A 12,915-nucleotide genomic window follows, 5' to 3' on the forward strand; every position below is an offset into this window, starting at 1 on the left:
GGACCTTGGTTATGAGGCTCTGTATGATTGATAAAATAAGGATAAAAAGAATATCTTCTTCACTGGGAGTAACATAGGTTACAGTTCTTCAGTAATTATTAGTTATTATTACCACTGCTGTTAGTTAACACAACATTCTTGACAACCCTGTGGGGTATGAGCTACTATCTCCATTTTGTAAATGAGGGAACTGAAGCTCAGGGAAACTGAAACTTGACCAAGGGCACCCAGCTATAGTTAATGAAAGAGCCATGATTCCCAAATTGACCAGGTGTCCTTTTAATTAGGTTATCACCAGTTTCTCCGGAGAAGGCAATGGCACCCCACTCCAGTACTCTTGCCTGGAAAATCCCATGGACGGAGGAGCCTGGTAGGCTACAGTCCATGGGGTCGCTAAGAGTCGGACACGACTGAGCGACTTCACTTTCACTTTTCCCTTTCATGCACTGGAGAAGGACATGGCAACCCACTCCAGTATTCTTGCCTGGAGAATCCCAGGGACGGCGGAGCCTGGTGGGCTGCCGTCTATGGGGTCGCACAGAGTCAGACACGACTGAAGCGACTTAGCAGCAGCAGCAGCACCAGTTTCTCTGATTCTGATTTCACTCTTGTGCTCTTAATCATATATATCACATTACTATTTTGAGTAGTTGATTTGTGATGTTAGTTTTGATTTGCATTTTGAGTAGTGACTTTAAAAGTAGGAAACCCAGCTAGAACCCACTAACTAAAGCTACAAATGAATGAGGCAAAACATTCATATTTTCCAACAGTTGTTTTTGCAGCCTTGATTTATACCAGTGTAAGCCTGATGGTGTTTGTGATGGGGTGGGACAGTTCTGTGAGGGAGCAGCTTGCTTGGTTTCAGTCAGACATTATTAGTTACATTGTACCTGCTAAGCCAGGATGCACACATTCAGAACCACAGGAGCACACACTTTTCAAAACAGAAAAGAACATACAGCCAAGAGCTATCAGTTAGATCTCACTAAGGTTATAGTGACTGATTCCTGAATGTTGCCATCTTTGTTGAAGGAGGTGGCAGAATCATCTAATACACTAGCCTTGTTGGGATCCTACCACATTTGAAGTGCTCTGCTGACCATTTTACATAATATTGTGTCTCAGTAATCCATGGGATAGATCCTAATATTATCCCCATTTTACACAGGAGTAGATGAAGCCAGCTTCAGAGCCAACTTAAGAGTAAATATTAAAAATAACTAAGGTCATGGCATCTGGCCCCATTACTGCATGGAAAATAGAAGGGGAAAAGGTGGAAGTAGTGACAGATTTCCTCTTCTCGGGCTCCAAAATCACTGCGGACGGTGACTGCAGCCATGAAATCAGAAGATGATTGCTTCTTGGCAGGAAAGCTATGACAAACCTAGACAGTGTGTTGAAAAGCAGAGACATTACTCTGCTGACAAAAGTCTGTATAGTCAAGGCTACGATCTTTCCAGTGATCACGAACGGTTGTGAGAGCTGGACTGTAAAGAAGGCAGAATGCTAAAGAATTGATGCCTTCAAACTGTGGTACTGGAGCAGACTCCTGAAAGTCCCTTGAACAGCAAGGAGTTCAAACCAGTCAATCTTAAGAGAGATCAGCTCTGAATATTCACTGGAAGGACTGATGCTGAAGCTGAAGCTCCGGTATTGTGGTCATCTGACACTCACAGATGACTCATTGGAAAAGTCCCTGATACTGGGAAAGATTAAGGGTAGAAGGAGAAGAGGGCATCAGAGGATGAGATGGCTGGACGGCATCACCGACGCAATGAATATGAACTAGGGCAAACTCAGAGAGATAGTGAGGGACAAGGAGGCCTGGCGTGCTACAGTCCATGGGGTTGCACACAGCAACAAGATGAAGTTTAGTGGCTCAGCTGGTAAAGAATCTGCCTGCAATGCGGGAGACCTGGGTTTGATCCCTGGGTTGGCAGGATCCCCTGAAGAAGGGAAAGGCTACCCACTCCAGTATTCTGGCCTGGAGAATTCCATGGACTGTATAGTCCATGGGGCGCAAAGAGTCAGACACGACTGAGCTACTTTCACTTCACTTCAGAGAGCCTAAATACCTTGCCCAGACATCAAAGCTAGTTAAATGGCAGTAGGAAAACTGGGATTCCAACCCTGGCTTGTTGCCTTGCTTGACTCATGCTCTTACCTTCTATACAGTGCAGCTGCTGTGTACTCTGAACCATCGCTTACCTAGAATGTGAAGGGCAGATTGGGCCATTTAGCCCTGTGTTTAAACTCTGCAAGTACGAAATGATAGGGGTAATTGGTTTCTTTGGTGAATTAAACTAGAAAGGAGAACAAAAAAATGATGCAACCCACAGGATGGCTACTTACGGAGCTGCTCTAATTGTCCCATTCAGAATGTTAGCCATTTAAAACACATTTGCTGAGAAAATATTTTATAGTAAAATGAACAGAAATGTCCTAACGATAGTGTTCTTCAGTGGTTAATTATTCCTCTGATTGCTTTATAATTCAAGGCCAGATTCTTGGGCCTTAAACAAAAGTGAATCTCAGAGAACTAGAAAAATGAAAAGCCAGTGCATTCATATGTTCATTTCACCTGATGTTCGTTGAGGGCCCTCTATGTGTCCAACACAAAGCAAGAGTGCCAGGGGTGTGGAAATGTCTTCAATAAGAGGCAAAATAAGAAGATAACATTAAAGACAGAGTATGGGAGCGCTTAAAGTTTGCCTCTGATATTGGTCACTTGACAGCAACATTTTGAAAACTGATATTGGTCACTTGGACAGCAACATTTTGAAAATGTGTTTTCTCCTCTAGTTACTTTCAACACAGAAAAATAGAGTGGGGAGCTGGTAGTGGATTGAGTCCACTATGTTGATCAGGCTCTAGACATGAAAGTTTATTTAGTCAGCATTTCTTTTTTAATTGTTTATTCCTTGCATAGATTATTACATTTATTTAAGTCACCCCAATTCTTAAGCATCTGCTCTGTTCATGGCACTTTGTCAGGTGCTGGGTACTCAGTTGCCCCAGACATAGTTCTTAAGTCTTTAAAAGGTCAGTTTAGCTTTGTTGACAGACGGATGTGTAACTGAATTATTTTCAGCACAGTGAACATCACACTATAACGTGAATGTTAGAAGGCCTGAAAGAGATTACCTAGTCCAGTTCCTTTGATATACAAGTGAAAAAATAAAGTTCAGAGAGGCTTGCCCACAGTTAAATAGTTAGTGGAAGAGCCAGAAGTAGAGTCCAAGATCTGCTGCTGCTACAGTCGAGCACTCTTTCCACCGCACTGATCTGTCTCCCATAAGACCCCCCCAGATTTTCACTCAAAAAGCTCCATTAGGATTCTGCAAAGACATCATGAACTTAAACTGAATAGCTATTTGGGGGTGCCAAACCTGCTGTGTGTTAGGTGCACGTGGGCCTGTCTGTGTGTGCGCACATGCACACACACAGAGGGAGTACATTTCATGTCATTATCATTCAGGAAGAAAAGCCTTGACTGTCAAGAGGTGCTCAGTGATGCAGTCAGTCCCTTTCTGTTTTGGCCATTAAGGGCCTGATTGCTCCCAGCTCCCAGCTGGTTATGAGAGCGTGAAGTCTATCTTCCCCAGGGAATGCATAAACTAGAACAGAAAGCTTATGTAAACTCTGCCTTGTTACTGTTTTATGATTGCCAGCTCTAAGTAATGTATACCAAATGGTGCGGGTGGGGAATCATTGCCCAGGTGTGATCCAGCTATATACTCTGTATGCGCCATCAAGGGGCTGGGTCATTTATGGGTGGTAAGGGGAAGTGAGGGCTGGGTGGACTGCAGAACCCTATTCCTGTTAACAAAACCACAGAATGCCCCCAAGCCTAAAATCCTTGAAAACTAAAGCATTAATGAGATTCTGCTGCAGCACCTTCACCTTCCGGTTGCGGTCAAATGTGAGATCCAGCCAGTTAGTCCTGATTGAGGTTAAGTTGTGGTGAGAGACCTCTTTGAAAATCAGCTCTTCCAGAGCTCTGTTGCTGCTGCTGCTGCTAAGTCGCTTCAGTCGTGTCCGACTCTGTGCGACCCCATAGACGGCAGCCCACCAGGCTCCGCCGTCCCTGGGATTCTCCAGGCAAGAATACTGGAGTGGATTGCCATGTCCTTCTCCAGTGCATGAAAGGGAAAAGTGAAAGTGAAGTCGCTCAGTCGTGTCCGACTCTTAGCGACCCCATGGACTGTAGCCTACCAGGCTCCTCCGTCCATGGGATTTTCCAGGCAAGAGTACTGGAGTGGGGTGCCATTGCCTTCTCCGAGAGCTCTGTTAGGACAGCATTTTTAGCTAGCTATAAGCTATGCATGAAGTCTGCCATGGGCTTACCCAGTGGCTCTGCGGTAAAGAATCCACCTACAATGCAGGAGCCATGAAGTCTGCCAAGCAGGGACTTTGCTCATCTACCCCAGATCATGAAGGACATTTTGCTCTTATCTAAGTGAGTGGGGCATTGTGAATTTTTTATAATTGTGGCCTATTAGTGTTTTAGTTTTCCCTAAGATATTTTTCCGTTCTTCAGACTACCAAGTGAAGACATATGAGCAAATGTTAGGATGTTGTTCCTTGCTGCACTCCTGGAGGTGGTAAGCATGTGGTTCTCAAACTTGACTCATCACCACAATCATCTAGGGAACTCATTAAACAGATTCCTGGAGCCCCTCTCCCTACCCTGGGGATTCTGATACCATAGGTCTGTGCCGGAGAATTTGTCACTTAAAAAGTACTCCATTTGATTCTGATACTTCCTTGGAAGCAAATCCAGCCACCTTGTTTAGAAGATAAGGCCCAGAGGTTGGAAGTGAATGACAATGGCAAAGCTGTGAGCACATCTATCAAATGGGGCCGATATATGGGAATTCATTGAAATGATAGGTTCAAAGTACCTGGCAGAGTTCGAGGCACATGGCAAGTACTAACTAAGCTGCAGTGCAGTACTCTTTCTACAACATGTTTCTAAGTGCCAAATGGATAATGAGTTTTTTCTTAAACTTGTTTTTAAGTGCCAGGGGGTTTCATGTTATTTTAACCCAAAGAAGTGAATAAAAATACCAAGATTTTATTGTGTGTGTGTATGTGTAAGAGAGAGAAAGAGAGCAGAGGGGAGAGGAAGGTAAGGAAAGAGAAAAGTTTTACTGAAAAGTATTAATGATGGGGCTGTAAATAGATCCATCTTGATTCTTCATCTACATCAGTGAACTAAGTTAAATATCATGGCCCCAAGTGAGTTCTGAGTAGGTCTTTAATAGTAGTGGGGCATCATTTGGGTAGTATTTGAGAGTGTCATTTTTAAATTTATCAGCACATTATTAAATTCCATACCTTATGGATGTGCTCAGTCCTTCAGCTGTATCTGAGTCTTTGCGACCCCATGGACAGGATTCTCCAGGCAAGAATATTGGAGCGGGTTGCCATTCCCTTCTCCAGGGAATCTACCTGACCTAGGGATTGAACCCGGGTTTTCTGCATTGCAGGCAGATTCTTTACTGTCTGAGCTACCAGGGAAGCCCAGTAATCAGCATGTTGGACGTTTATTGCTAATTCAGAAAGTTTCCTAAGAATCTCTATGATTGTACTTACTTTCTTTAACCCCCTAAAGTAATTGCTCATATGTCCTCACATGGCTGTTTACACTTTTATTTTTCCATTTTTACTTATGTACTTTCTTTATTGATTCATCTCAGAGTTTCTCAGCATTAGTGTTTCCTCTCCCACAATCTCGTTACCTTGACTAGTTATGTGCTTCATTGAATGTTGTCCAAAACTGCAACCTTTTCTACCTTCTCTGTTTCTCCCCTTCTTTCCTCACTTCAGTCTCTCAGTCGTGTCCAACTCCTTGTGACCCCATGGACTGCAGCACACCAGGCTTCCCTGTCCATCACCAACTCCTGGAGCTTGCTCAAACTCATGTCCATCGAGTCAGTGATGCCACCCAACCATCTCATCCTCTGTCAGCCCCTTCCCCTCCTGCCTTCAATCTTTCCCAGCATCAGGGTCTTTTCCAATGAGTCCGTTCTTCCTAACAGGTGGCCAAAGTATTGGAGCTTCAGCATCAGTCCTTTCAATGAATATTCAAGGTTGATTTCCTTTAGAATTGACTGGTTTGACCTTGCTGTCCAAGGGACTCTCAAGAGTCTTCTCCAACACCAGAGCTCAAAAGTATCAATTCTTAGGCATTCAGCTTTCTTTATGGTCCAACTCGCACATCCATACATGGCTACTGCAAAAACCATAGTCTTGAATAGATGGACCTTTGTCAGCGAAGTAATGTCTCTGCTTGTTAATATGCTCTCTAGGTTGGTCATAGCTTTTCTTCCAGGGAGCAAGCATCTTTTAATTTCAAGGCTGCAGTCACCATCTGCAGTGATTTTGGAGCCCTAAAAAATAAAGTCTGTCACTGTTTCCATTGTTTCCCCATCTATTTGCCATGAAGTGATGGGACCAGATGCCATGATCTTAGTTTTTTTTAATGTCGTTTTAAGCCAACTTTTTCACTCTCCTCTTTCACTTTCATCAAGAGGCTCTTTAGTTCTTCTTCACTTTCTGCCATGAGGGTGGTGTCATCTGCATATCTGAGGTTATTGGTATTTCTCCCAGCAACCTTGATTCCAGCTTGTGCTTCATCCAGCCTGGCGTTTCGCATGATGTACTCTGCATATAAGTTTAATAAGCAAGGTGACAATATACAGCCTTGACGTACTCTTTTATCAATTTGAAACCAGTCTTTCCTCACTATGATATTTATTTTAGCACTATCTGAAATAGCATTCATCTCAGGGAACATTTAGTGAGTGTCCAATTGTGGAGCTACTAATAGACACAGGAGGTGCAAGAAGTGGCTGGAAAGATGACCGTGACTGTTGCTGTCCTCATAAATCATTTGCCCAGAAGGTAGCAGAGCTGGGATTCAAAGCTGGATCTGTTGGACTCCAAAGCACATGCTTCTCACAATTTCTCTACATTGCTCTTTCAAATATGTTCACTCTCTTCTCACCAAAATTTTCATTCCTTTACCACAGGGTATGTGGGTCTTGATTATCTTATTTAATATCCTGTATTACTCTCTACTGTTTTTACAGCTGCACAATCAGTTTGTGAATTCATTCTCCCTCCTTGGAGATTTCTCCTATAGCATTCCTCAATCAAGTACTAAAAAACATGAGATTTTTCATCTTCATAACATTTAAAGGCACAGAATATTTTCTAGGGGAAGAATGAATGTTTTTGTAGGTGATGGAAGACCCAGTCACACGGTGAAATGACTTTGCCTAGAATCTGTATGCACTGTGCCAACGATGAGGTATAGATTATCTTCCAGCTGCAGTGTTTGGAGTCTGCCTGTTGGATCAACATACAGTTTTTAATGCATTTGTCTTTGATTCTGGACCTCAGTACACCCTGGTCTCCATTATGGAGCCTCCTTAATATTAGTAACACTGCCTACTGAGTACCTAACATAGTCTGGTATTCAGGTACATCCATTTTCTTAGGTAGAATTTCTGAAGGTATCTTCAGTGAAGTCAGTATTTATTTATGTGTGCTAGGAAGCTCTGGGGAAGATTCTCTGTTGATCCTCAATAATAATTCACTCTATCAAATTCTTATATTTTGCTGTCTATGTGAGTGACTGTAGCTCATCAGAATTTCCAAGATTAGCCCTATGCTTTTGAAGGCTGAGGTTATTTCTCAGGTGTCAGAATGTCAGTTTTTCTCTCCTCACACCATCACTTTGGACTTTCATTTTTTAGTCTCATATAGAGATAGCTTGTCTGAATTCATACAAGCTGTTGTCAGTAGCAAGTGATTTCAAAGTGATAAAAACAAGTAAATGGCTCACTGCCTAATTACTGTCTGCAGGTCAGCATCTGGAACTGTGGTAGGCAGCTTTATTTGCATGAGGTCCATTTCTGGAGAGAGAAAAATGTTTACAGGATGCCATCTTTTTTTCGTTCACAATAAAAATAGCTTTAGTGATTCCCATGGGGAAAATATATAGTTTTAAAACATAGAGTACCTATTTATTGACGAGCCAAATACAAATGAAAAAATCTACATCACTTTCAGGCGCCTAATGTTAATTTTGGGACAAGTTTCAAACTGTTCACACAAGGAAAGCTCTTTACAATGCTTCATCTTGAAGTTATGTATATTATGGGTCATATCAGGGAATCCAATGGGCTCCTCACAAATCTAGAATTACTTGCCTTTGCCTTGGCAAGAGTGGTAGTGTGATTGTATGTTCTGAATCTTTAGAAGGAAATGTTCCCCCCTTGCTGTGGTCTCTGGACTAATGTGGCAAGAAAATGTCCTCAAGAACTGTGAAACATCTGAGATTTTTACCCTGATTACAAACTGATGCTGGATAAGGACAGGAGACTCCAGCTCAGAGATGCAGCACAGTTTACTTCTCACAATGAGAGCAATAGCCAGAGTATCAGCATTTGTGCCAGGTCCGCAAGCCCCAGCTCCCATGGGGAAAGGCAAAGAGGACCAGATGACTCCTACACACACAGTGAGCTGCATTACAGGAGAGGAGGCTTGAGCTTCAGTTCAGTTCAGTCGCTCAGTCATGTCCGACTCTTTGTGACCCCATGAATTGCAGCACGCCAGGCCTCCCTGTCCATCACCAACTCCCGGAGTTTACCCAAACCCATGTCCATCGAGTCGGTGATGCCATCCAACCATCTCATCCTCTGTTGTCCCCTTCTCCTCCTGTCTTCAATCTTTCCCAGCATCAGGGTCTTTTCCAATGAGTCAGCTCTTCGCATCAGGTGGCCAAAGTACTGGAGTTTCAGCTTCAACATCAGTCCTTCAAATGAATATTCAGAACTGATTTCCTTTAGGATGGACTGGTTGGATCTCCTTTCAGTCCAAGAGACTCTCAAGAGTCTTCTCCAACACCATAGTTCAAAAGCATCAGTTCCTTGGCGCTCAGCTTTCTTTATAGTCCAACTCTCACATCCATACATGACTACTGGAAAAACCGTAGCCTTGACTAGATGGACCTTTGTTGGCAAAGTAATGTCTCTGCTTTTTATATGCTGTCTAGGTTGGTCATAACTTTTCTTCCAAGGAGTAAGCGTCTTTAATTTCATGGCTGCAGTCACCATCTGCAGTGATTTTGGAGCCCCCCAAAATAAAGTCTGTCACTGTTTCCATTGCTTTGCCATTTACTTGCCATGAAGTGATCAGACCAGATGCCATGATCTTAGTTTTCTGAATGCTGAGTTTTAAGCCAAATTTTTCACTCTCCTCTTTCACTTTCATCAAGAGGCTGTTTAGTTCTTCTTCCCTTTCTGCCATAAGGGTGGTGTCATCTGCATATCTGAGGTTACTGATATTTCTCCCAGCAATCTTTTTTTTAATTTAGTTGGAGGCTAATTACTTTACAATATTGTGGTGGTTTTTGCCATACATTCACATGAATCAGTCATGGGTGTACATATGTTCCCCATCCTGAACCTTCCTCCCACCTCCCTCCCCATCCCATCCCTCAGGGTCATCCCAGTGCACCAGCCCTGAGCACCCTGTCTCATGCATCAAAGCTGGACTGGTGATCTATTTCACATATGATAATATACATGTTTCAATGCTATTCTCTCAAATCATCCCACCCTCACCTTCTCCCAGAGTCCAAAAGTCTATTCTTTATATCTGTGTCTCTTCCACTGTCTCACATAGCGTCATCATTACCATCTTTCTAAATTCCATATATATGCGTTAATATACTGTATTGGTGTTTTTCTTTCTGACTTACTTCACTCTGTATAATAGACTCCAGTTTCATCCACCTCATTAGAACTGATTCAAATGCATTCTTTTTTAATAGCTGAGTAATATTCCATTGTGTATATGTACCACAGCTTTCTTATCCATTGGCCTGCCATTGGACATCTAGGTTGCTTCCATGTCCTGGCGATTGTAAACAGTGCTGCAATGAACATTGTCTCCTGGCAATCTTGATTCCAGCTTGTGCTTCATCCAGCCCAGCGTTTCTCATGATGTACTCTGCATATAAGTTAAATAAGCATGGTGACAAGATACAGCCTTGACATACTCCTTTGCCAATTTGGAACCAGTCTGTTGTTCCATGTCCACTTCTAACTATTGCTTCCTGACCTGCATACAGATTTCTCAAGAGGCAGGTCAGGTAGTCTGGTATTCCCATTTCTTTAAGAATTTTCCATAGTTTGTGGTGAGCCACACAGTCAAAAGATTTGGCATAGTCAATAAAGCAGAAGGAAATGTTTTTTTGGAACTCTCTTGCTTTTTCTATGATCCAACAGATGTTGGCAATTTGATCTCTGGTTCCTCTGCCTTTTCTAAATCCAGCTTGAACATCTGGAAGTTCACAGTTCATGTACTGTTGAAGCGTGGCTTGGAGAATTTTGAGCATTGCTTTGCTAGCTTGTGAGATGAGGGCAATTGTGCAATAGTTTGAGCATTTTTTGGATTGCCTTTCTTTGGGATTGGGATGAAAACTGACCTTTTCCAGTCCTGTGGCCACTGCTGAGTTGTCCAAATTTGCTGGCATATTGAGTGCAGCACTTTCACAGCATCATCTTCTAGGATTTGAAATAGCTCAACTGGAATTTCATCACCTCCACTAGCTTTGTTCATAGTGATGCTTCCTAGGCCCACTTGACTTCACATTCCAGGATGTCTGGCTTTAGGTGAGTGATCACACCATCGTGATTATCTGGGTCATGAAGATCTTTTTTGTATAGTTTTTCTGTGTATTCTTGCCACTTCTTCTTAATATCTTCTGCTTCTGTTAGGTCCATACCATTTCTGTCCTTTATTGTGCCCATCTTTGCATGAAAGTTTCCCTTGGTATCTCTGGTTTTCTTGAAGAGATCTCTAGTCTTTCCCATTCTACTGTTTTCCTCTATTTCTTTGCATTGATCACTGAGGAAGGCTTTTGTATCTCTCCTTGCTATTCTTTGAACTCTGCATTCAAATGGCTGTATCTTTCCTTTTGTCCTTTGCTTTTTACTTCTCTTCTTTTCACAGTTATTTGTAAGGCCTCCTCAGACAGCCATTTTGCCTTTTTTGCATTTCACTTTCTTGGGGGATGGTCTTGATCCCTGTCTCCTGTACAGTGTCACAAACCTCCGTCCATAGTTCATCAGGCACTCTGTCTATCATATCTAGTCCCTTAAATCTATTTGTCACTTCCACTGTATAATCATAAGGGATTTGATTTAGATCATACCTGAATGGCCTAATGGTTTTTCCTACTTTATTCAATTTAAGTCTGAATTTGGCAATAAGGAGTTCATGATCTGAGCCACAGTCAGCTCCTTGTCTTGTTTTTGCTGACTGTATAGAGCTTCTCCATGTTTGGCTGCAAAGAATATAATCAATGTGATTTCGGTACTGACCATCTCGTGATGTCCATGTGTAGAGTCTTGTCTTGTGTTGTTGGAAGAGGGTGTTTGCTATGACCAGTATGTTTTCTTGGCAAAACTCTGTTAGCCTTTGCCCTGCTTCATTCTGTACTCCAAGGCCAAATTTGCCTGTTACCCCAGTTGTCTCTTGACTTCCTACTTTTGCATTCCAGTCCCCTGTAATGAAAAGGACATCTTTTTTGGGTGTTAGTTCTAAAAGGTCTTGGAGGTTTTCATAGAACCGTTCAAGTTCAGCTTCTTCAGCATTACTGGTCGGGGCATAGACTTGGATTACTGTGATATTGAATGGTTTGCCTTGGAAACAAACAGAGATCATTCTGTCATTTTTGAGATTGCATCCAAGTACTGCATTTCGGACTCTTTTGTTGACCAAAATGGCTACTCCATTTCTTCTAAGGGATTCCTGCCCACAGTAGTAGATACAATGGTCATCTGAGTTAAATTCACCCATTGCAGTCCCTTTTAGTTTGCTGATTCCTAGAATGTCGACGTTCACTCTTGCCATCTCCTGTTTGACCACTTCCAATTTGCCTTGATTCATGGACCTAACATTCCAGGTTCCTATGCAATATTGCTCTTTACAGCATCGGACTTTACTTCTATCACCAGTCACATCCACAGCCGGGTATTGTTTTTGCTTTGGCTCCATCCCTTCATTCTTTCTGAAGTTATTTCTCCACTGATCTCCAGTAGCATATTGGGCACCTACCGACCTGGGGAGTTCATCTTTCAGTGTCCTATCTTTTTGCCTTTTCATGCTGTTCATTGGGTTCTCAAGGCAAGAATACTGAAGTGTTTTGCCATTTCCTTCTCTAGTGGACCACATTTTGTCAGATCTCTCCACCATGACCCATCCATCTTGGGTGACCCTACATGGCATGGCTCATAGTTTCATTGAATTAGACAAGGCTGTGGTCCAAGTGATCAGATTGGTTAGTTTTCTGTGATTGTGGTTTTCAGTCTGTCTGCCCTCTGATGGAGAAGGATAAGAGGCTTATGGAAGCTTCCTGATGGAATAGACTGACTGAGGGGGAAACTGGGGCTTGTTCTGATGGGTGGGGCCATGCTCAGTAATCTTTAATCCAATTTTCTGTTGATGGGTGTAGCTATGTTCCCTCACACAAACTTTTAGGGAGCTCAAATCTTTTCTGATAGATACTAAGACTGTCCACTGCTTTCTCTGACAGAGTTACCATTACTATCTTCCAAGACTATTTGCTATGGAAAGATACTTGATACAGATAGTCTAGGGGCCGGGAGGGATGTGCCTCTGTTTAAAAGACATGCAGAGGACCTTGGAGAATTGTCTTGCAACACATGAGTCCCCCAACCTTGGATGGCTGCCAAAACTTCTCAAGTTCATGACGTTTCTGGAGGATCCATCAAGGAAATAAGAAGTTGCTGAAAGACACTTAGCTCAGCCTTGACTGGTTAGTCAAAAGGCTGGATGTGTGCCAACTGTTGGAGGCTAGCATAAGGAACA

General features: G+C 42.6%; 1 protein-coding gene across 7 annotated transcripts in view; it reads left to right on the forward strand.

Moving 5' to 3' along the window:
* Positions 1-12,915, forward strand: part of GPC3 (glypican 3) — a 531,061-nt gene that overhangs the window by 326,693 nt on the left and 191,453 nt on the right. The window lies entirely within an intron of this gene.

This window comes from Giraffa tippelskirchi, chromosome X, assembly GCF_054371585.1.
Source record: "Giraffa tippelskirchi isolate mGirTip1 chromosome X, T2T-mGirTip1v1.2.pri, whole genome shotgun sequence".
In the NCBI taxonomy this organism is placed as follows: domain Eukaryota; kingdom Metazoa; phylum Chordata; class Mammalia; order Artiodactyla; family Giraffidae; genus Giraffa; species Giraffa tippelskirchi.